Raw genomic sequence first — 23,369 nt, 5'->3', positions numbered from 1 at the left:
AATGAATGGCGCACTGCTACAGTCATCCTGTCCCATAAAGGGGGAGCAAAAACAGACCCTGGGAACTATCACCCCATTATCCTGACAAGCCTGGTATATAAAGCTATGGAACGCATCATCATGGACCTGCTTGACAAAGATATAGGCAATCTCCAAACTCTTGTCCCCACACAGTTTGGCTTTGTCAAGAGGAGATCCTGCCTGCTGAACCTGGTTGACTTCTTCGAGGTAGTCACCAAGGCTGTGGATGAGGCTAAGGCAGTGCATACAGCCTACCTCAACCTGGCCAAGGCCTCTGATACCATTCCCCACTCAGGCATCATTGATAAACTCACCAAACTAGGCATCAATCCTTACATCACTAGGTGGGTGGCAAATTGGTTCACAGACATGACCCACAGAGTGAAAGTTGTAGATTCTAAGTCAGACTGTCAATCAGTCATGAGTGGAGTCCCACAGGGCATGGTCCTGGGTCCTCTCCTGTTTGGCATCTACTTCTCAGAAGTTCAGGCCAACACAGAAAGACTCTGGCTGACCAAGTTTGCCGATGACTGCAAGCTAGGAGTCATTATCAACTCCCCAAGTGATGCAGACATCCTACAAAAGGGCCTCTCTGAGACCAATGACTGGTGTCGGAACCATGGCCTGAAGCTTAACGCCAAAAATGCGTTATCATCCCCTCTGGGAAAAACTCAGTTCCCACAAATTACCATGTTGATGGGACCCCACTGAACACTGAAGGGGCCATAATAGATCTGGGCACCCAGGTCGACAGACACGTCACCTTCGACCACCACATTGCCACTGTGGTCAGAAAGTCCTTCTACATGGCATGTCTTATAACCAAAGGTTTCGCATCCAGGAAGAAAGAGGTCATCATCCCTCTCTACTCATCCCTCAATAGACCAATCATCGAATATAACACCCCATTTGGCATGTACCTGACCAGACACCTACAACAGCTGGAGAGGCCATGAAAGTACCTCACAAAAATAATCCTAGGCCTTAAACACATGTCCTACATGGACAGACTCAAGAAACTTCAGCTGTTCTCAGTCTCTTATTGTCTACTTAGAGGTGATCTCTGGTTCACTGACAAAGCCATGTCCAATCCAGCCCTACTTGAAATGCTACACCTAAAGAAATCCCAATTCCCCCACGCCACGCACTCCACAGATCACAACCTCATTACCACAATTAACAGAACATGCTGGAGGGACAGGTTCATCTCCCAAAGACTGCCCATACTCTGGAATAAGCTTCCCATTCATGTCAAGCAGAGCACCTCACTGTCCCTCTTCAAGAGAAATCTTGATGACTGGATGGGTAACAGAAAGTTCACTCCAGGGATCATTCCAGTTGCCCTACTGGATATGGGCTTGTAAACTAACATCGGGTGGCATGGTGCCTGGGCAATTATTTTTTGGGCTAGGCTTGTAAAGACTCCAGGGCCATTAGCCTAGTACACATCTATGAACCTATGAACCTGACAGTCTACTACTGGATTTTTAGTAGAGATTATTTGATCAACCATAATCAGTAATTCCAAACAGACACTGTTTAAATGTTGACTTAGTTTTTGTGCTAACACAATTTCTGTTCAGATTATTAACATCTTTGCATGTGAACTATCATGAAGGTAGCTTGAAGTAAACAATGGTGGTTGCGAGAATAGTACCTTTTTTGCCTAGGAGTATTTCACAGTTGGTACAATAATATATATTTCCTTTGTAGTAACATGGGTCAATGTAATTAAAACAGTTTGATGCAGCTCAGAAGAAGAGTAAGGACCCCCTCCTCTTTAACATTCTCACTAACTCTCTCCACACATCCACACAACACGCCTGCCTAATACAATACACAGATGACTCCACACTCACATGCACATCTGACAACCTGGCATATTTCCAATAATTTACTTAGGAAATTTAAAAGTCATTGAAACATGGCTCTGCAACTCACAACTTATGTTCACACACCCCTCCCCCCAAAACAACAAAATACTTTTTTTTCCCCAAATATCCGTCTCATGAAAAAAACAAAATGTAAAATCCTCTTTCTTAATAGTATAACAATTGAAGTCATTTCTGAAATTATTAGGGATGATAGTGGATGGTAATATTAAATTTGGCCTGCATATACAAAATTGCATAGAAATGTTCACCAAAAACAAGGTATGCTTTACAGAGCCAAAAATGTTCTCAGCAATACATCTAAAACTACTTGCCACTCATACTTTTCAACTGCACAGATTTTCACAGAATATCCAGATTTTTGCCTCATATTTTTGCTCTGTTTCTCATAAAAGTGTGTTTTTCTGGCAAATTAATAGCAAATCATTAAAAATTTAATTTAGAAAAGAATGACAGACATTTGAGTTCTAGTGGTCGTACCCTTCAGAAAATTCATGCTAATTCAAAACCTGTTATTCTATCAACTTTATAAGTTTGCAAGAGAAATATTTAAAAATTGTCCATATTTTTGGGCCTTTGTACCACTTTTATTTAGGGCTTTGCCCAGATTTCTTGCTCTGAGAGATTGAGAGGTATGTTGCCACTACATACCTCCCCACTGACTACCTTATTGCATTGCTATCCTTATTAACCTCAAGACATCACACAAATCAAAACTTTAACAATGCTATAATAAAGTGGCTAACTTTGCAGCAAATACACAGCTTCTTACAACCTATAAAGTTAACCAGAATCCATCTTCTTGACCAGCACTAAATACTATTCTATACAACTATGTTTCCAATCAGTCATTATGATCCAATAACCAAAAACTCCTCTCTGCCCACAAATCTATCAAATCTGCTGAGCATGGTCTGTATTGATAACCACGCTGCTAAGGCCTGGAGTGCCTTAATTGTATCCATCTGGTCAATACCCCATCTGCAGTCTTTTAAAAGCATTCTGAAACCTGGCTCTGTTCTTGCTCAACCCCAGGATAAACTATATTCCTAAATATGAACACGTCCTTATTCATTCCTCAAACGTCCTTACTCCACCTTTTTGACTCACTTCCTTGCTTCAATCAATTTCTCTCTCTCTAACTCTTTCCTAATATGCCCTGTTTATTTTCTCTCACTTCATATTGCAATTCCTGTTTCTTTTATACTAACCTATCTTTAATTCCTCTATAAATTGGTTTAATTTTCTCTAAATATTAAATAAATCAGTCATATAAGTTATATCAAATTAGACATTTTCACATTATGTATAATTTGATATAGTTATTTTAACTGTAGATATTTTACTATTATTTCTGAAAACTGTAAAGTTATTGTTCTTAAAATATTCTGTAATACTTTGGAGCTTTTCTCCCTGGACCTCTTATGAAATTGGACACCTTCACAGTTAGACTTTCCCAGTAATCATACGTCAATAAATAAATGAATAAATAAACCACTGGACAAGTTTGGTACTTATCCAGTTTGATAGTAAGATTTGTGCCATGGATGATGCCGTTCTGACAGAATTATGTCTTGCTGTGGCAGTAGTACACTCCAGTGTTTGTGGACACAGCTTTCAAAGTTATAGTTTGCTCAGACCACCATCTTGTCATGGAGTGTCATGCTGCCCAGACTTATTTTCAAAAAAAGCCAACAGGATGTAATACTTATTTTTACAAATAGGATTTTTCCCCAGTATAAAAACTCTGTTCTTGAGGTTGATATCAAAGGGTAAATCTGTATATTTTTTTCTTTTTTCATTTATGACGTAACATGCTAAATCAGAATGTGCATTAGCTGCCTTGCTGTTGGTGAAAACAAAGACTATTTTTGTCATAATCATTGTGTGTGTTTGTGTGTGTGTGTGTGTGTGTGTGTGTGTGTGTGTGTGTGTGTGTGTGCCCGTGCGCAAATGTGTAGGTGTGTGTATCATAGTATCACAGCAGAATACTAGGCTATCTACCCAAGAGCATTTATAAAACTAGTAGCACTTCTCAATAAAATTTGATAGGCATTGTTCCCAAGGGTTTTATGGGGATATATATACTTAGGCATGGGTGGGCTATCATTTACAAGCTTTCTTTCTCTAATGGAGACATAGGTGCCAGACCAGGGATTTGTTTACAGTTCCTCATCACTAATGTAAGCTTTGTTTGAATACGTGCAAAGATGAACCCTTTCACATGGAAGGGGTGCCAGTTCTAGGGAAGACTGAGCTGCTGACACACACGCCTGTCCTTCCAGCAAGTCCTGTTTACATTGCAGGCAAGGTTTAGGTTCTTGGATTGGGTGTCCCTGATATAATTTGTTTTAAAATGTGCAACAGGTCTATTAGGGCTGGATCAGAGGATGCCCTGTAGGCAAAGCAAAGGCCACATTTCAGCAACCTGTAGGAGACTGTAATATAAGAACAAAGCTTTGATGCTGCATCAGACTTGTTTTCTGCACCATGTTTTATTTTTGTAAGAATCTCTGCAGATGCTTAAACTGTTCCACATGCCTGATCATGTACATATCAAAGAGGATATTCTACTCAATGACTGGTCTTTGAAGAGCAGAGTGCAATGGAAATATAGGTTCATAGGTTCATAGGTAGGTACTAGGCTATTGGCCCTAGAACCTATACAAGCCTAGCCAAAAAGGTACCCTGGCTTTCGCCACCCAAGAAAATTATTTTCTTGTGCCCCTGTCAAGCAGAGCCACAGAAGTGATCCCCAGGGTGAATTTCCTATTACCCATCCAATCATCAAGATTTTTCTTGAAGAGTGCTAATGAGGAGCTCCACTTGACATAGCTAGGTAGTCTGTTCCAGAGTATGGGAAGGCTCTGGGGCAGGAATCTATCCCTCCAGCATGTTCTGTTTATTGTGGTGACAAGATTTAGGTTCCTAGAGTGTAGTAGCTCAGAGGGATTGGGATTTCTTTAAGTGGAGCATGTCCAACAGCTATGCATCTTTTGACAACATATAACATTATCGTTGCATTAATTCTACTGGAATTCTCTAGAAACATTATGTTCCTCATAAAATTTACTAATCTTTCTTAAGTTATCAGTGATGTCCACCTTGCTCTACTGAAACAACAATTCAGTACATCACCTGTGGTACAGAAAGTGATTATGTTGCAATTGTAAGACAACAGTTGACAAACTAAAATGTCCTTGACACAGATGTCCAATTCCCCTGCTGACCATACTCCATTTAATTATACCCTAACACTGTGCCAGTCTCCAATTCAAAAGATGAAAGTACTTACTAGGTGTTCCCTTGATAGATGTTGGATCTTTCAACAATCTAAATGCCTGCAGTTCCATTTGTAGAAACTGAGTCCTCTCATCTTTGGTTTCTCTGTCTGTCTTGATGCTCTACCTCATGAATAAGCTTGAATTCTACACATTTGTATTTTGGTGGTAAGCTTGAATATGTGCATACACGGATCTAGATGCCATACCCCTGCTTATAAGTTCCGCAACTTAAAATGATTTCCTTACTATATTAGACACATGATGGTCAAATGCCAAATCACTGTCTATATGCATTCCAAAATCCCTAACAATAGAATCTACTCTTAGGGGTATATTGCTAATGTAGTAGTTTTCTGGAATGGACATCTTTCCAAAAGATAGTATAATATAGTTTTTGGCACAAAATTTTAGACCATGACTCTGACACCAGTTATTAGTCTGTGTAGAGCCTTCATGGAGGATAGTTCTGTCTAGGAGGATTCAATGACTGCACCCAATTTACAATCATCTGTGAAATTAGTCAGACAGAAGCCCTTGACATTAGCCTTGACCTCAAAATAGTATTTCCAAACAGCAGCAGCCCCAGCACTGAGCCTTGAGGCACCCCACTAGTATCCAGCTTTTTGTTGAGGTAGATTCCCCTATTGTAACTTCCTGGGTCTTATCTGTAAGCCAGCTGGCTATCCAATGGGTGATATAGGGGGTTATAACTAGTTTGGTGACTTTTCTACAACACCAGAGTGGGGTATTATCTCATGTCTTTTGTTTCTTGAAGACCTTGGGGTAGAGTTGGCAAGACCTGCCCTTGAAAAATCTGAAATTATTTTGGTCTGGTGGTTATCTATGTCATCATTTAGGATATCCATGATTATTGTTTTCATAGCTTTGTAATATCAGGCTAGTCAGGCTTATGTGTCAATAATAATTCCCCATGTCTGTGGATGGTCCTCCTATGTGCAGTGGGATAACAGTTGAAGTCCTCCATACACTTGGCATGAAGTCTGTTTGTAGACTGTGGTTAAATAGTGATTCTAGTGGGCCCAATAGTTCATAACTCATGCTATTGTGAGGAATCCTGGGATATTATCAAGACCTATCAATGCAGTATTCATGGCTTTGGAGAGTGCCTTGAGTGCCTGCTCTGTAGTGATAGCTGGAGGAATTATGGATGCAAATATTTCCTGAGGGATTGCTAATGATGGAGGAGTAAAAATCAGAGTTACTTTTTTGGCCAGTAAATTTGCTATATCTTCTAACACCATAGAAATGGCACCATTTGCAATTAATTTGGTACATTGTTGTGTACTGACTCTGAGGTTACTGACATAGTTGAAGAAAGCTTTGTGATTGTTCTTGGTCTGGAATGCTAATTTTACCTCAGATGTGGTCTTGGTAGACTTGATTATCTCCCTGGGTTGCTTATTTAGGTTTGTTTACCTTGCTAAGTTTCATACCTCCTAATTTTGGCAATAACTTTCTTCCTTTTGTTATACAACCTGTTGATGTTGGCATTCTACCAAAGCAGCTTGTTTTTTTAGTTGATCTTGTGCTTAATCCAGGTAGGTAAAGCTGTTTCTATGCTGTTGTTAATATAATTTAGAAAGGGTTTCTGTGAATGATTCCACATGCACAGCAGTGTATTCAGGGTTTGGGTGGGGGGGATTTAAAATTTGCCATTATGTCACTAAGAAGTTGAACATTTGCCATAGAGTAATTTCCAAAAGTTCCTGGCTTAGCCAGTTCCCCTTATTTTACCATTACTTCAAACGAAACAGCTTTATGGTTTGACCTGACCATTGAATACATTACACCGGGGAAGGGGAGTGCAATATTCCACCATGTTACTGATGACCTGGTTAAAGATGTTTGCAAAAAAGGAAGAAGTGTTAGGGGTTTTGTAGTAAAAGGAAAATTTGTTACTCCCCCTATGACTTTTAGAAGAACTTTAATAGATTATGGAACTACACCCTGTGGGAGATGTAAAGCTTGTGAATGTATAATTAAAAGTTTTAGTAAAATTAATGGTCTCAGTTTTAATGTGAAAAGTCAATACTGGTGTGACACAGAGGGCATTGCATATGCCCTTAAATGTCCTTGTAATAAATTTTATGTGGGAGAAATTATGAGACCTTTTAAAGTTAGGTTAATAGAACATATAAGAGACATTGCTAGGAATAAAAAGGAGAGTTCGGTAGCTGAAGATTTTAGTAGGGCACATGGGGCATTCTGCAGGTTTAATAGGCACTGTGTTAGAAAAGATAAATGTTGCTCAATATGACAATTCTGATATTAAAAATAAATTACTTTTTAAGGAATCTGTATATATTTTGAAGTATGATGCTCTAGCACCGAAGGGGTTAAATCTAGAGAGTAATTGGAGATTTTTTATTTAATGGTTTTATTGGAATGTTTAATTAAGTGTTTATTGATTGATTAGTATGTATATTTAAGGCAGGTGTGTGTTTGAGAATGTTTTACTCCTTGAAGGCTATTGTGTCGAGACGTCAGAGGAAAATAAAGTGATTTGGTTACTGGCTGGTCATTTTGCTCTTTGATATTTCCTATTGTGGTGGTGTATCTAAAGATATTTGCACCCCTAATGGGTGTACAGACTAACTGCTCCAAGGTGTTTGCATTTGCAAAGCCCTGGAATCTCTGGGCCTGCATGTTAGGAGTCATGTATGATTTCCAGTTTATATTCAGATAGATAATGTCACCTATAGGTATGGTGTTAGGTTGGATGGGGAGTGTGTCCAGTACATGTAAGTATGTATTATAGTATTTCCTGTGTCACAGAGTGGGGCATATAACTTGCAAGGTTATGGCATGTTACTTTGTGTATGGTAATTTGAACATGGAGAAACTTAAGAGTGTTATACTTGAGGTGTTTTCATTTTTAATGTAAATAGAGACACCTCCACCTTCTGTCCCTTCCTGTGCAGTAGTTGGTGTAAATGCCTAGAAGGCATTGTAGCGCTGCACTGTCAGGATGCTCTCTGTGGCTTTAAACCATGTTATTAACTGCACATACTGCATAGAATGTGTGTGTGTGTGTGTGTGTGTGTGTGTGTGTGTGTGTGTGTGTGTGTGTGTGTGTGTGTGTGTGTGTGTATGTGTGTGTGTGTGTTTGTTTTGAGTTGGGCTGGGAAGGGTGATAAAGCTCTTCCATTTGACTATATCAACTGAAAATCATACACGCTTACAGCAGTAGCCTGTTCTCACATAGAACAACAGAATGTATTTTGTTATTTTGTTTCTAAAGGGAAAGTATCAACATCATGAGCTTATACAGCAGCAAAAGAGTCATTGTGATGTCAGATTCTGAGGCTCATACACTCTTTACAAAGTAGCCCATTATGATAGGTAGTGCTGCAATGGAATACTGAAGGCAGTAATTGTTTTCTTCTTTGCAGTCTGGTTTCTAAATGTATAATTTCTTATAAGAATGAGATCCTTAAAGTGAAGTAGTTGAATAATATGCTGTAGAATCTATAAAACATAAGGGTAGTGGGGGTAGAATGGGGTTGCTGATGTGCAGAATATGCTCATTATAATGGACATTTTTAATTTCATTTTCCCCCCTGCCTGATGACTGTCAAACCACTCTTTACTAAGCCACTGTTTTGGGGTTCATCATCCAGGGAGTCATGGGGTGCTTTGTACTCTCACTGATATTCCAGCAAAGACATCAGTTTTCTATTGTTTGGGCCTAACCTTGCCCTGGTGGGGACAACTTTTGTATTGCCAAAGTGTTGCTTATGCCCCTTAGTCTTTGCATGCATGAATGCTCCCCCCACATGCACCTATTGGGGCTACCGTCTCTGATTTGGGTGTCCACACCAGCATTCTTCTATCACAGGCTCTGTTAATCAGTATGGGCTTCCACTCTTCAGCCAAACAAGGCCCTGTTATCAGATCAGTGGCAGCAGTGACAACATCTTGTTAGGAACCACAATCTTATCCCCCAAGGATGTATCTGCCAATCCTTCCTCCCTGCTTATTCAACTGTCTGAGCCATGATTTTAATAGTCGGAAAACAATGTGTGGTGAGGCTATCAGTGATACCAATAAAGTGCAGCACAATCAGACCTCAGACATTTTCTCTTTTCTTCAGGCAATGGGGATTTCGATCCAGCTAAGTGAAATTTGTAATATTATGATACTGTTTTTTTTTTTTTTTTGTCTTGACATGTGGCACACCAACCAGTCACTGTGCTCATACTGAGCTCTGGTAAAATGCAGAACCTGGAGTCAGTGCTGTCCACCACTGTGTCATAACAAGGGCCTGATAAACAATACGGTCAAAACTGGGCACAGCAGATGTATGCTGCTGTGATTAAGTAGTTATATAGCTATTATGCACACAATTTTATTTTAATTTCAACTGCTAATACTTGCAGCCATGTAAAATGTATGTGTATATGACTATATATGGAAACACAATACAAGGCTTATTACTGATATGCACCATGAAAAGCAGACCCTTATACCCAATAACCCAGCCCATGGCTCACAGTGGCAGTGCCCTATATTAATCTGATAACTCTTGAGTGATGTTCAGTGACCTCTGCCCTGTTTTTTCCATTCACTTGGCATACCCATTTGGACTGGTAATGCACATGGGCAGCTATCTCTTACAACATTTAGTACTGATGTCATCATCAACAGATATACAGTCAAGGTGACAAGTAACTATAAATAGTAGTCTGTCATGTAAACATGACAAGGGTGCTTGGAATGTGCTGACCAATAATGAAACACAGTGATAGAGCCTGTAATGTACCTTTACAAACTGGCCTCTACAGGGCCAATACTGAGGATGTTTCTATAGTAGCATGGTAGACTGTAGCTGTACCAGCTCATTAACCACACTATTCAATGTATGAATTTCTCTGCACAGAATAAACAGTTAGTATTTCACCTGTGCAACTGCTGGACCACTGCAGTCACCCACAGTGCCCATTCTGCATTCTGCCACTGTGCCAGCATATATTTGTTACAAATAATACATAATACAGTCCAAGCCCTGCAGGACTCCAGCAGTCCTGGCTTGTGACTCATTTCCTGCCCACAAAAGTTCCGCATGCAGTGAGGACATCATCTGAAGCAACATCTATACCATTATTGTGTAATGACACAGTAGGTTTAGCAGTGATCTGAGAAAGTGCAGACAGTACTTTACCTGTCACTAACATGATAAAATTCTGGGGATGAGTTACCGATTAGAGGATGACTAATATCCCAGATGCCCTCCCATGGTGTTAGTAATTAAAGCTATTTTAGGAGTGCCGAGTAAGATGATTCCCCTGTCCCTACCCCTGAGCGTGAGCATACATTCTGGGCACATACATGTACCTGTGACTCACAACAAGTCCATCTTGCACCGTTGTGCCATCACCCACCTTTATAGCAGAGGACTGAGCACCTGAATTGGACATACAATTACAACAGTGGCATCCGTAGCTCTGCAGGTTGCAAATTATTAAAAACTATAGCCATTTGAACTCGGGTCAGCATCACCTTGATTGACCTCAGTGGTCAGTTGAGCTTTGCCAGAGGAAGATAGAACATCTCTATAGAAACATGCAACAGTCAGTTAGTTTTACATTTACACCCCACCCCCACTCACACACGCACACACAAGTATTGTTACATATCAAGGCAAATCTGCTTTTGCAATGTACAGATGTCTAGACATACTTGCTTGTGCATCACTGACATCTGCTGAACCTTGTACAACACAGCCTGCATGTGTACAATGAATAATCATTCTACTGACAGATAGTATCCTGTTAAAAAAGTCACCAAACAGTCCCCTTCTTTCCTCAGAGCACCAAAGTCCATGCCAGCAATGATCCTGGTAATGGAAACGTCATGCATCAGAGACAGTAAGAGATGTAATGATGTCAATAATTCAGTGATAACATTCCATACTAAGCCCTCCATATACAGCCATGGAATTTACAACAGTACTCACCATTCTGGCCTGTGATGCCTCAGTTCTTGGTTGCTGCCATATCCATCAAATAAGGCAGCATTTTTGTGGGTGGCTCTGGAGTACTGCCATCTTGTCCTCTTTAAAATCCACTTTCTTTTTATGCCCTCTCATTGAAACATAGGTGACATGACATACAGTGTTGTTTCAATGGCAGATTGCTTCCACAGGCCTAACTACTAGTTTTACTGTTAAGTCATATAAGAGACTTTGTACAATATTACAATAGCATCCTAACAAGTAGCACTGCTCGCTGTGAAAACCAACGTACAATGTAAACCATACAAAGCAAATAAGTATGCTAAAATGCAAAATGAGATTAGACTGAAGATCATTGTTACTTATTAATCTAAAAATTGTTTTATAAACAGAAATTCAGTAATGAAAGCCCACATTTATGAAACAAAGCCTACTGATGGAGCAACATTTAAACAGCCCTTGGGCAGCATACATATGCAATTAATCTAGCTCCATGAGAACTTTTGTGAATCACATTTGTTGTAAATTGAGAACCAAGTTCTGCATCAAAAATGTGGTGCACAATTATCTGTGCTTCACATTATTGTTTGAAAAATGACTGAACAATGTGATACACACCATTCATACAATGTCTTGAAATTCTAGGGATATAGTGGAAGCCTATCATTGCAGTGTACTTGACTGCATGTGACCACTTTTCTATGCTCATTTTGTGTGGCGGTTTGTACAGAGGATTAAGGCTCTGAGCTGTTAATGAGCCATTGTCCAGAATACAAGGTTTTATTTCATCCACCTCTGTTTGTCTACTGTGTGACATTGAAAAAGGCAGTTAACCAGAAGGTGCTCCTGGATTGACTCTGAAAAGGGGCACTCTAATCTAGCAGGCTTTCCCATCCTATAAACCCATAAATTAAAAAACAAAATAAAAATACAATCTATATCTAAGTGTAAGGATGGCGGTAACTGTGCAAAGGCCTTGAGTGCCCATGTGAGTATAAGAGAAGACATGACTCTTTAAGTGTCATGTCTTCCACATCATGTAAGTACTAGAGCTGCAGTGACCGTTGCTGAAGGAGCTGCTTTGTGATGGCCAACACTGGCATCCCTAGGAATTGGAAGCTGCATTGGTACAAACTATCTGCTATAACAAATCATTAAAAAGAGCACTAGTAAAGACTGATCCAATCAGAGAAGAGTTATCCTGCATTAATATTGTGTAAGTTTAATGCTGGTGTTATGTCTCTTAGCCCAGATGTAGTTTAAAAAGCGCTAACATAGTTATTCTTCTTGGATCACAAAACAGAAGATAAGTGAAAAGAAGTGTTACTGGAGTGTGACTGACACCTCTTAGAACACCACTATGCAGATATAGAAATTGCATGCAGAACAGAATTCTGCTGACACACAAACACTGTCATATGAGGAAACTGATATGTATAACTTACTTGAAGACAGGTATATCTGTAGCAGTCCATCTGATTATATCACATCTGTAGATGTTAATCTTCTTGACAAACATTGCAATCAGTGGTTTGATTGCTCATGGATCATTGTGTGGTGACAGTTGTGGCTGACACACATAAAGGTCAGCTTAAGTACTTGCAGCATTCCATACATCCACTTGGTCTAAGCAGTGTGTACCACCAGATGCGACTGTTGCACCATTATATAAACTATGATTGCCTACAGCACACTGTATATCATTACTCTCCTTGCACTACATGATGTAAGACATTGTGCACAGACATACAAGCCACACCCTATCACCTACATGTCACTGTGTTCACACTGTCTATGCATTCAATGATGTCTGGTGTAGTTGACTCATGTATAGTTCATAGTAAAGTGCCATCAGATCTATAGAAAAGTAGACTACATTGTGGGAAGACAGACTGCTGAGATATTTATGTTATTTATATTTCATTGAATACATTGAATTATGTGTGCACTTGTCAGAATGACAGCAATAGATACTATTAAATACAGTATGTATTTTACAATGTGGACACATACTGGACCAGGAATAACATTCTTTCTATTTGCTATAGGTACCATAATTGTGTACTAGACACATGCCTATAATGCTAGTGTCTGGTGCTGTTAGACTGCATTCACAAAAAGAAGTTGCAGAATAACATTTATGTTATGACTTGCCAATAGTTCGGCCTTATGAAACTGTGAAAGTGCAATGTTTGTGCCACATGGTGTGCTCAGGGAAGAGTGAGAAACATTAATTTGCATATTGTTGGGTACATTAAGACATAGCCACAGATGGTATAAACAATTTGTGACAGCTCATATGTGGATCCCTATTGAAATGTTGTCTCTTGTAATGCTGAGTGCCAGCACACTTTATAAAAATTACCTAAAAATGCAGGATAAGAGCAAATATTGAACATCACACTTCTCTTTCAAACTTGTATTTTTTTTTTCAGGGGGTCAAGCCAACTCTATCCAAGCCTCAATATTCTGAAAAATGACCATCTTGAACTTGATATATACAAGTTCTTTTTTTGGCCATTATGTATCCATATTCCACTCAGGTTGTTCCCAACATTTCAAATGCTTACTCTCATATGCCTAAAGCACATACTGAAGCTTGTGAAATACTTATGATACAGGGTGAATTATGCCACATACATTACAAACCCATGTGTTTATGGACTCATTCATTGTTGTCTTTCAGATCATGTTGAGATGGGTAGGGTGAACTAGATCTGTGAGGTCAGGGAGGAGATGGTGGTTGTAGCAAGATGGCCATGTCCTCTTCTGTGTTGTATTTCTTACTGTGACAGCTGCATTCTGGCTACCACTCATGCACTAGAGCAACAGCAAGTGGACAATGGTGATGGATGGGGTATGTAATGGTACAAGTGATGAATGATATTCAACATGTAAGCAAAGGCCTCAGCATCCTGGTACAGAATATCTTTACCTACAGTATACTACCTTACAGCTTTCTACTTTCATGTGGGTTGGGCCATCTTTGTGGGCCACACATAACATTCCTGGTCCACGTGGTACATGTTCTGCCATACCACATACATCCTCCCATGCATTCTACTTGCATGTGCTCCAGTGGGCCCTTCATTGGTGTAGGTGCTATGGAATAGAGAAACATCTAGGTGGAGCTTCCCATGTATTCCTTGCTACTGTCCACACTTTCACTAGCAGATGAAGTGGCAGACACCTGGATCAAGTTTGTATATAGATGCATATAGTTTGTTTAATATATATTATGCTATGAAGTATATAGATGCATATAGTTCATTTAAGGTATATTATGCTACAAATATTTATATATTTTAAAGCTATTTCATAGCAATGTAATACATGTGTCTGTCACTCACACACAGATCTGAGCTCAGATATGAGCTACATCAAGTATACACAACTACTTTTCAGGGTTGTGCTGGTGTGTATGGACATAACTCAGAAAGGGGTGTGGGTCACTGTAGAAAAAGCACATGGTGACAGCTGTTAGTAGGTTCTGTTTAGGTGGACTTAAACTAAATGACACACCCAGAGACATAGCATGGTCAAATGGGTCTGTAGGTAGGATAATGGATTCCCCCCCTCGCGCGCACACACACACACACACACACACACACACACACACACACACACACACACACACACACACACACACACAGCAGTCCACCCATCCCAAAGCAGCCATTCTAGTGTTGCATTACTTGGTCATCTCTGTCCAGTTATCAAAAACACTGTACAAACATGTCAGTGTACATACTAATTTCTTCTTTACTTCCACAATGATTATAGATATTTGGATTTAATATAAAACTTTGATTTCAAATGTTATAGTACAAACACTGATAGCCATTTGCTAAACAAAACAATACAGTCTCAGAAGGAAAACAGATTTGGCACAAACATTAAACTTTTCTGCCCTTGAGATGCAGATTCATTGAAACAGCATTGAAACCCATATTTAAAGAAAATGCATCTAGTCAGTGACAGATTAAGTTTACCTTTGGGCTATTTTCAAACCTCAGGCCCCTTGTACACATTTTTAGGACCATGCATACATGCATATGGTCTTTGATTCACCTCCCTGATTATATTAAATTATATTTCTTGCATAATACAGCACCACTTGTTGGAGTGTATTTTAAAATTGTAGTTGTGAACATTTTTTCAGTAAGCAATGAAACAAAACATATGAACCAATAATGACAAAACTTCCCATTTCAAACATTTCAACCATAAAAGGCCACTCAAACTTCTGTCATTACAATCCATCAATATGAGTCAATATGCACAATGCCTGCAGAAGTCTTCTGAAAAATTCCACAGTAAAGAGATCAGTAACCAATGAATAGGTTGTGGCAGGTAAACAACTTTATATTTCAATGTTTAATTTACAAATTCAGTACCTGCTCCCCTTGAAGAATAAATTGCCTATGTTACATTAAAAATTGGTAAGTTGGTAATATTGCAATAGAGGATACATGGCAAACCAACAACAGGTGCAGAGTGCATTAGCCCACTAAGCCAACTCAACTCTTCATAGTTATAAGCCATCTCGTCCAAAGGGGGACACACTCAGAAATACAGCACCCCCCTTAAAGTACATCAAAGTATCAGCAATCTACCCACAGCTTGTGGGAGTAGAACACACAGTCACCTGCACCAAAGGCAAGTATGCTACCTGTTGTACTACTAACACTACTTCTAATCTCTATAGCACAAACAGTGGCAGCTATTTGTTAAACAAAACAGTTGTACATTGAAAACAGACTTAGCATGAGCAGCTGTAAATTTCTATTCCTTTGAAGCTCACAATTCCTTGAAGCTGCACCAAAACTCACAATTCTTTGAAAATGCACTGAAACTCAATTATTTGACTCTGGTAGTTGGTGTAGAAAATTCAGGCTCTTGTTTCCTATAACTAAGGTGTGATGTCCCACCAATGGACCAGTAATCAAGGAGCCTCAATCCTCACCATTAGCACCAGTGGGGGACATTCACTGGGATAACAGGTACACACACAGCATTTCCAGATGCAGTTCTCTGTATCAAGTGCTCCTTAAGAGCACACAGAGACCACAGTGAGTCCAGGGATTGTCTCACATTCTTTCTCCAGATCACCGAAAAGACTCCCCACTAGCACAGCTATAGAGTTGAGTTCTTAGCCAGGATTCCAAGCCAAGCCCTCCAACACTCTCTCTGTCTAACCAGTGCTTCATGTCCCTGCACAAGTAGCTGACACACACAGTCTTGGAGATTTGTTTTACAGACACAGACACACACACACACACACACACACACACACACACACACACACACACACACACACACACACACACACACACACCTGTGAAAGGCTTGCACAAGTTTTCTGTCCAGACTATACCATAGTTGTCACTGCCACCAGAACCCCTCACCAGCTAATGTAAGACCTTTAACAAAGGGTGCCCAATTTTGCTGTGTAATATTAAAATTAATACAAATGGTAGTTTGACCAAGAGCAATGCTATTAGAAGCAGCTCACAGAGAGTCACCAAATAAATACATAGGTACTCTCAAAACTTAAATATCTCTACAAAGATCATCCACAATGAAAGGTTTAAATATATTTAATAATAAATAATAAAAGAACAAGAAAATACTAAGTATATATTCACAGTGACATCAGAGTTTAAATAACAGGAAATATATAAAATAACATTGAAGGACAGGCTCAGACAAATAAAGAATAACAATATCTAAACTAAGCTTCACTTTATTCCCGACTGTATCTAAGACAGTTACTATTCCTTACTTACATGATAGTGCAAGGCAGCTGATGTGCTGAATGGATCTTCTTGTTGTCAGGCCCAAGACAGAATACAGAATATTATGTCTCACTAAAGACTTCTCAAAATAATATCTAAAATATTACTTCTGAGATAGCTTGCAGAATGACATCACTTCTGGTCATCTGACTTCTTGTTCCCATGCAAAACCCATATTGCTGGAAGTTGTCAGGACTTAGCACCTACCTGTGAAAATACACACACAAGGGCTTTTGCTCAGATCTTTGGCACGTGTTGAAAGTCATAAAACAATTGCATACCTCCACACTTCCAGAATAGTAATTAGTTCACCCCAAAGACAATACAAAAAGCTTCCTAGTACAGACTTTGTGTCTCTGACTGCATTGAACCCTGTGAGATAGCATCTTTATGACCTAGCCTATAAAGTGATTTCATTTCAGATATTTCTCTAAAGTTTGTTGGACTGAGGTTAACTCTCCAGTTTCCTCTGTTAAAACATATACATTTAAACAGTTACAATAGTGCCTGCACATTTCTGTTCTCTCCAGTAAGGTACACTATGGATACATTTCAAAAACAAGCACTTTACAAATACCTTTCCAACAGAAACGCCTGTACAAATCAGTTTGATATACACATGACATGCAGTTCTAATACATTTGTAACACAAGCATCTTATATAAATCAGTTGGACATTCACAAATGACATACAATTATTTACAAACTTTCATCTAGCTGTGCTGGCAGTACCTCCTTTCATCACAAAAGATATAGTATTTGAGCCTTAGCAATTTAACTAAAATGCTATCCCTTACTAGGGCATTGCACACGTGTGAGTTTAAATTCCATGTGTGGAAAGAAGAAACAGCAGGAATTAATGTTTAAATGTGCATGCATCAGTTCATACAGGAAGAAGCAGCAGGGATGCAACACAGATGCAGAGTGTGTTCTTAAAGAATAATGCCCTTAAAGAGATATGTAACTTATTTTTTTAAAAGTTGTGGCAGCCCCTTGGCCAGCAGGCACCTCTCCAGGCAGCGGATCTTAGGTGTCTGCCTAGGTTGCTTAGTGCTGGATCTTGCTCTGGACACATCTTCACTTGCCACACATTAGATCTGACAGGCTATCACTATGTGGTATGTTAAAAAACTGTGTTGTTAGTCAGTTGGTTCCAACAATTCTCCATCAATGTTACACATCAGCTATTATGCATTCAGTACTCCAAAATCTAGTCCTATTGTGCATCACTATTTATGAATCATGCACTTTGCCTATCATGAAATATCAGAGCTGATTTTTTTTTTTAGTTCTACAACTATGCATCATATTTGTGAAGCCTTCTGCCCAACAATAGCATTTTAAAATAAGCTAAGTATATTGAAAAATATACACAATATGACTAGACAAAATGACTAGCAAACCTGCTAAAAGAGGAAACCTTACTGACTCATGCAAGTACTCCAGGAGGTAAACTCTAGATACTTAAATATGAGTTATCTGGTGTTCAAACTGGACTTGCTATACTACATTTGGCCCATATTCAAGCTATTTTAAGGACATTTAACCCAGTATAATCCATGGCTTATAAAGTAAACTCCTAGTAGTTCAACACAGTGAAATATTCATGCATGTGCTCAGTCTAGCACTAATGCATATAAAGCTATTAAATGCATTATAATATAAAATTTTAATTCAGAAGTCATCCTGCAGTAGGATTTCCACCTTTGCATCCCTCCATTTCCTGATAAATATTCTACTCCCCCGGCTGAATGAAAACACACCCTTTAACTCCGGGTAGCCACATCCCTTTTAGCAAGCCACACCCAGAAGCACCAATTTTTAAAAGGCATATAATGTGACGACATGTGCAGCTTTAGATGATATGAAGCCATAGATAAAGTCTTTCATGGCCCTGCCTAAACCTATCTGCTGTCACCCTGGTATAAACCACAGTGTTTTCCTGCTTCCCTCCCGTTCTTGCCTCCTTAAACTATTGTTTTGTTTTACTAAACATTCTCTTTCTTGTCTGCTTTTTGCTACATCCATTAAACACATTCTAAATGGCCAAGATTGGAGTGCAATAAGTATCTAGGAAAGAATTTAATTAAGCTGGGAGTTTGGGCACCGCAAGGCCACCAAAAGTTATTAGGTTCTAAATCCTCCAAGGTGAATTTTGGAGATTTCTTTACACAACCTTTGGTTCAATGATCACCTGAACAAAAAAACATAACTTAGGAAAGTAACAATTTTTTTTAAGAAGGAAATAAGTTATGTCCAAGTCATAAAGTTCAAGGATAATGACACAGTAGTTACCTATAAACTAAGTAGCAGTTACCGACAAACTGAGAAGAAAATGCTTGTGAGGGCATATAAATCATATCTGGATGACTGCCTTCCTCCCTCCCCTCTTTTTAAAAAAAAGGTATTCACTTTCTGTCTACCCCTCAGATGTTAAATTGGGATGGAAGTGAAAAGGCAGATAGTCATATTTCAAGTTGCTGCTGTCATACAGCATGCTGCTTTGGCCCTATCTATAAAAGGCAGACACCTTTACTGTACCACTTTGGAGTCAAATTGTGATGTAAATGGAAGAACAAACAGAGCACAACAATATATTTCAACCTATTGCTGTCAGCTGTACATGTACAGTGTACCTCCTCTCCCCTACACATATTTGCATATGTCTCAACCATACTGAATTCCTCACTATTTATCGGTTTTGAGGTCAAAATAATGGGGTGCCACGAATTCCCAAGTGGCCTCTTTAATTCCCGAACTTCCTGAGTTTTTTTTTTTTAATTTCTTTTTTTGGTAAATTTTTTGCTGTTGTCATCACGTGCAGAGGCATGCGTGATGATGTCAGCTTCATGACCAGATTGCCAGCCTGTCAGAATTTGGCTGAGGGCTCGAGGGGGTGTGTACTGTACTCTCTGTGAGTCTGTCTGTGTTTACCTTTTTCCTTATGGCAATGTGGTTGCAGCAGCATCAGAAAGTCAATGAATGGAGCAGTGAAAGACTGGAGAACTGGATGACTGAGAGCAGCAGCAGCAGATGTAGACTGTATTGTTTTTGTTTTAAGTTAGCCAAAGCAAGGGAAGCCATTCGTTATTGCTGAAGTGCAGCAGTCGCCGGACCGATCTTCTCTTCTGCAGAGAATAAATTATGAGAAAGTTTATCTTCACCAGTTCATCTCCCATCCCTGGCTCCTCTAGGTAAAAAAAAAAAAAGAAAAGAAAGAAAATGACAATGCTGGTGTGTGCACTGTGTAGTTATTACACACTTCTGCAATAGGTGAGTGCTTTTATAAAAAGGCCTCCGCATTTTCATTGTTATCCTGAAAGTCCATGCTTTCCAAAATCACCATGTAGTACTGCTCTGTTTCTAGTTAGGTGTGTGTGTGTGTGTGTGTGTGTGTGTGTGTGTGTGTGTGTGTGTGTGTGTGTGTGTGTGTGTGTGTGTGTGTGTGTGTGTGTGTGTGTGTGTGTGTGTGTGTGTGTGTGTGTGTGTGTGTGTGTGTGTGTGTGTGCGTGTGTGTGTGTGTGTGTGTGTGTGTGTGTGTTTATGTGTGTGTGTGTGTGCGTAGTTAACTATATAGTCTATATTACACTTTTGCAATAGGGGAGGTGACTGTTTTTATAAAAAGCATTTTCATTGTCATCCTGGAAGTCCGTGGTTTGCATAAACACGTAGCACTGCTTTTCATGGATTACTACAATGAAAATGCAAGGTCCCATACTAAAAGGCATTTTATTGCAGTCCTACTCCCCTAGCAAAAGACACCAACAGCTTAGCAAATTGAACCTCCCTTTACCCCTAAAATGTGAAAGATAACACATCTGTCATGTTCTTCAGAAAATAAATCCTAACACAAAATCTGATATCTTTGTCACTTTTAAAGATTATTAGAGCAATATTTAAAATCAGTCCCTGATTTTGAGCCTTTGTCCTACCATTATTTTTGACTTAGCCCAGGTTTTTTGTGCTTAAAGGTTGAGAGGTATGCTATACTAGACAGAAGTACCCTAAGTTTGTTTGACAACTTATGTAATATTTATAAGGTATAGCATCGGTCTCTGATTTTGAGCCATTGCTGATCACTTTTTTTTTTTTTAATTTGTCCCCATGCTTTAAATATGGTTAGTTCAACTCATTCTGTGTTGTTGAGAATGTATTACAAACAACTCGTCTGATTTCCTTTTTTTTAAGTTTGGTGGGATGTGCGAATTGCCTCATTTGAATATTGTCCTTTGCTTCATATTTCAGATAAAGTGAGACAATGAGGAAAATTGTGCCATCTATGACACTGTGACTGAGGCACTTTCATGTTTTTTAGAACATGCTTGATATCGTAGGTACCAGTATTTAATGAATACAAGTTCATATTACCAGTATTATAAAAAGAGCCATCAGTGTGAGTGCATTTATTTAATATTTACAATGAATAGTATTTATTTTCAGTTTCCGTGTATTTTATGACTTAGGAAAGGATAATTACTACAGCTGCAAACAGGAAAATTAGTGTAATTTGGTCAGTAAAAACTATGTAGGTGTGTGGCAGTTTTCCTGTGGTTACAGTACTGTAAGACAAAAGTGTTTATGAGCTGTGATTTACATGTTGCGCATAATGTTGATTTCAGATTTACCCTTGCTCCTCTGTGTTAATGAATAAACCTAGACCTGGGTATGGATACTTAAATTGCACAAATTTTGTATATACATACTATTTTTTTTTTCTTTTTTTTTTGCTAATTTAATGTATGAGTGAATATTTAGGGAGTGTTGAAACAATGAAGAGAACAAGTTAGGTGTATCAAACATAAACAACAAAGGAAAAGATAAATTAATATATAAGTGCCTGTGTGTATGTATAATATATAGGTGCATGTGTGCATGCACATATATAGTCACAAACACACACACATATACCTCTCAGTCTCTCACAGCAAAAAATCTGGACAAAGTGAAAAATAATGGGGGGACAAAGGCCCAAAAATAGGGACAGATTTTAAGTATTGCTTCTGTAAATTCCGATAGACAGATAATTACTAGAATAACAGGTTCTGCATTATTATGTATTTTCTGAGGGATATGAAGTCTGAAATTTAAATGCATGCCATTATTTATTATTATTATTTAGTGACTTCAATCTTAATGTTGGTATCCCACAATTTCATTGCAGTGGGTGGGGTTATATGATTGTGTATGAAAATTTTATGTTAATCAGTATCCTAATTTTTGGCCAGTTGTACCTACTTTTCATGGGCCTTTGTCCAGATTTTTGATGTTTTCAAGTTGAGAGGTATGCCGATTTGATAGCCGCATGAGTATACATCTGACCAGCTGTGAAAGTAGAAAAACTAGCACTCACAGTGATTCATTCCAACTTCTTGTTCTTGCACAGTACACTGACACTAGACAGGATATTGTGACCGGATATCTACCATATAATTGAATGGACAAATTGTGAAATGTCATATGGTCAAAGCCTTATCATCGACAATTCAGTCCATCAAACTTTTCTGACTTAGATCGCATAACAATAGGGATCAGGAAATTCACCCTTTTCTCCACTGTAATGCAATCTACAAGTAGGTATATATAATTAGCAAGGGGTGTGAGGGGTGTGGAGATGTAGGGGGGCCCCCACAAAAGTAGTTTCATTGGTGTATGCAAGTGTTGCCTCTGTTTTAAGTTTGTTTAGTCAGAATGAGGTGTTGATGATATGGGTTCGACCATATGATGTTCGACAATTTGTCTGTTTGATTATTTGATAGGTATCCATCATGACCCACTGTAGACATTTCTAAGGTGTGATTTTGAGGAAAGTGAAAAAAACAATGACCACTGACCACTCTGTCCCTACCCAGCACACAAGCTGGAGAGTACTTGTGTGCATATCTCTGAAGTTTGACTGCTTGGAACATTAAAGAAATAATGGCCTCAGTATCCCTGGCCTTTACAGAAATTATAGTAACCTCTGTACCCACCTCTGAGGTGGATCAGTTTTACACTAGGTGGGGCTGACAACAGAGGACCACACTAAAACCACTTATATAGCCAGGAATGATGACCCACAGAAGCTCTGAGTGTTCTGTGATGCATTCTGTGTTATATTTTTTCACTACCCAGGAGGTTTATGTACGCATCCACCAAAATTATTTTCACACATCCAAACACACACACACACACACACACACACACACACACACACACACACACACACACACACACGCACATACACTGCCCCTAACAAACTGATGCTGTAATAATATATTCACACACAGAGCAGCAATCCACCTAAAGCACAGTTTTGTCTTGTTTGTGGAATCCAGATTAACTGAATAAAACTGATACAAAGACAGGTAGCATGTGCTTACTCCACAGAGATAGAGCCACATCCAAGGACTCAGACAGGGAG

The sequence above is a fragment of the Protopterus annectens genome, chromosome 6.part0 (genome assembly GCF_019279795.1).
Source record: "Protopterus annectens isolate FY-2018-M chromosome 6.part0, PAN1.0, whole genome shotgun sequence".
Lineage (NCBI taxonomy): Eukaryota > Metazoa > Chordata > Ceratodontiformes > Protopteridae > Protopterus > Protopterus annectens.
Note: the sequence above shows the minus strand (reverse complement) of the source record.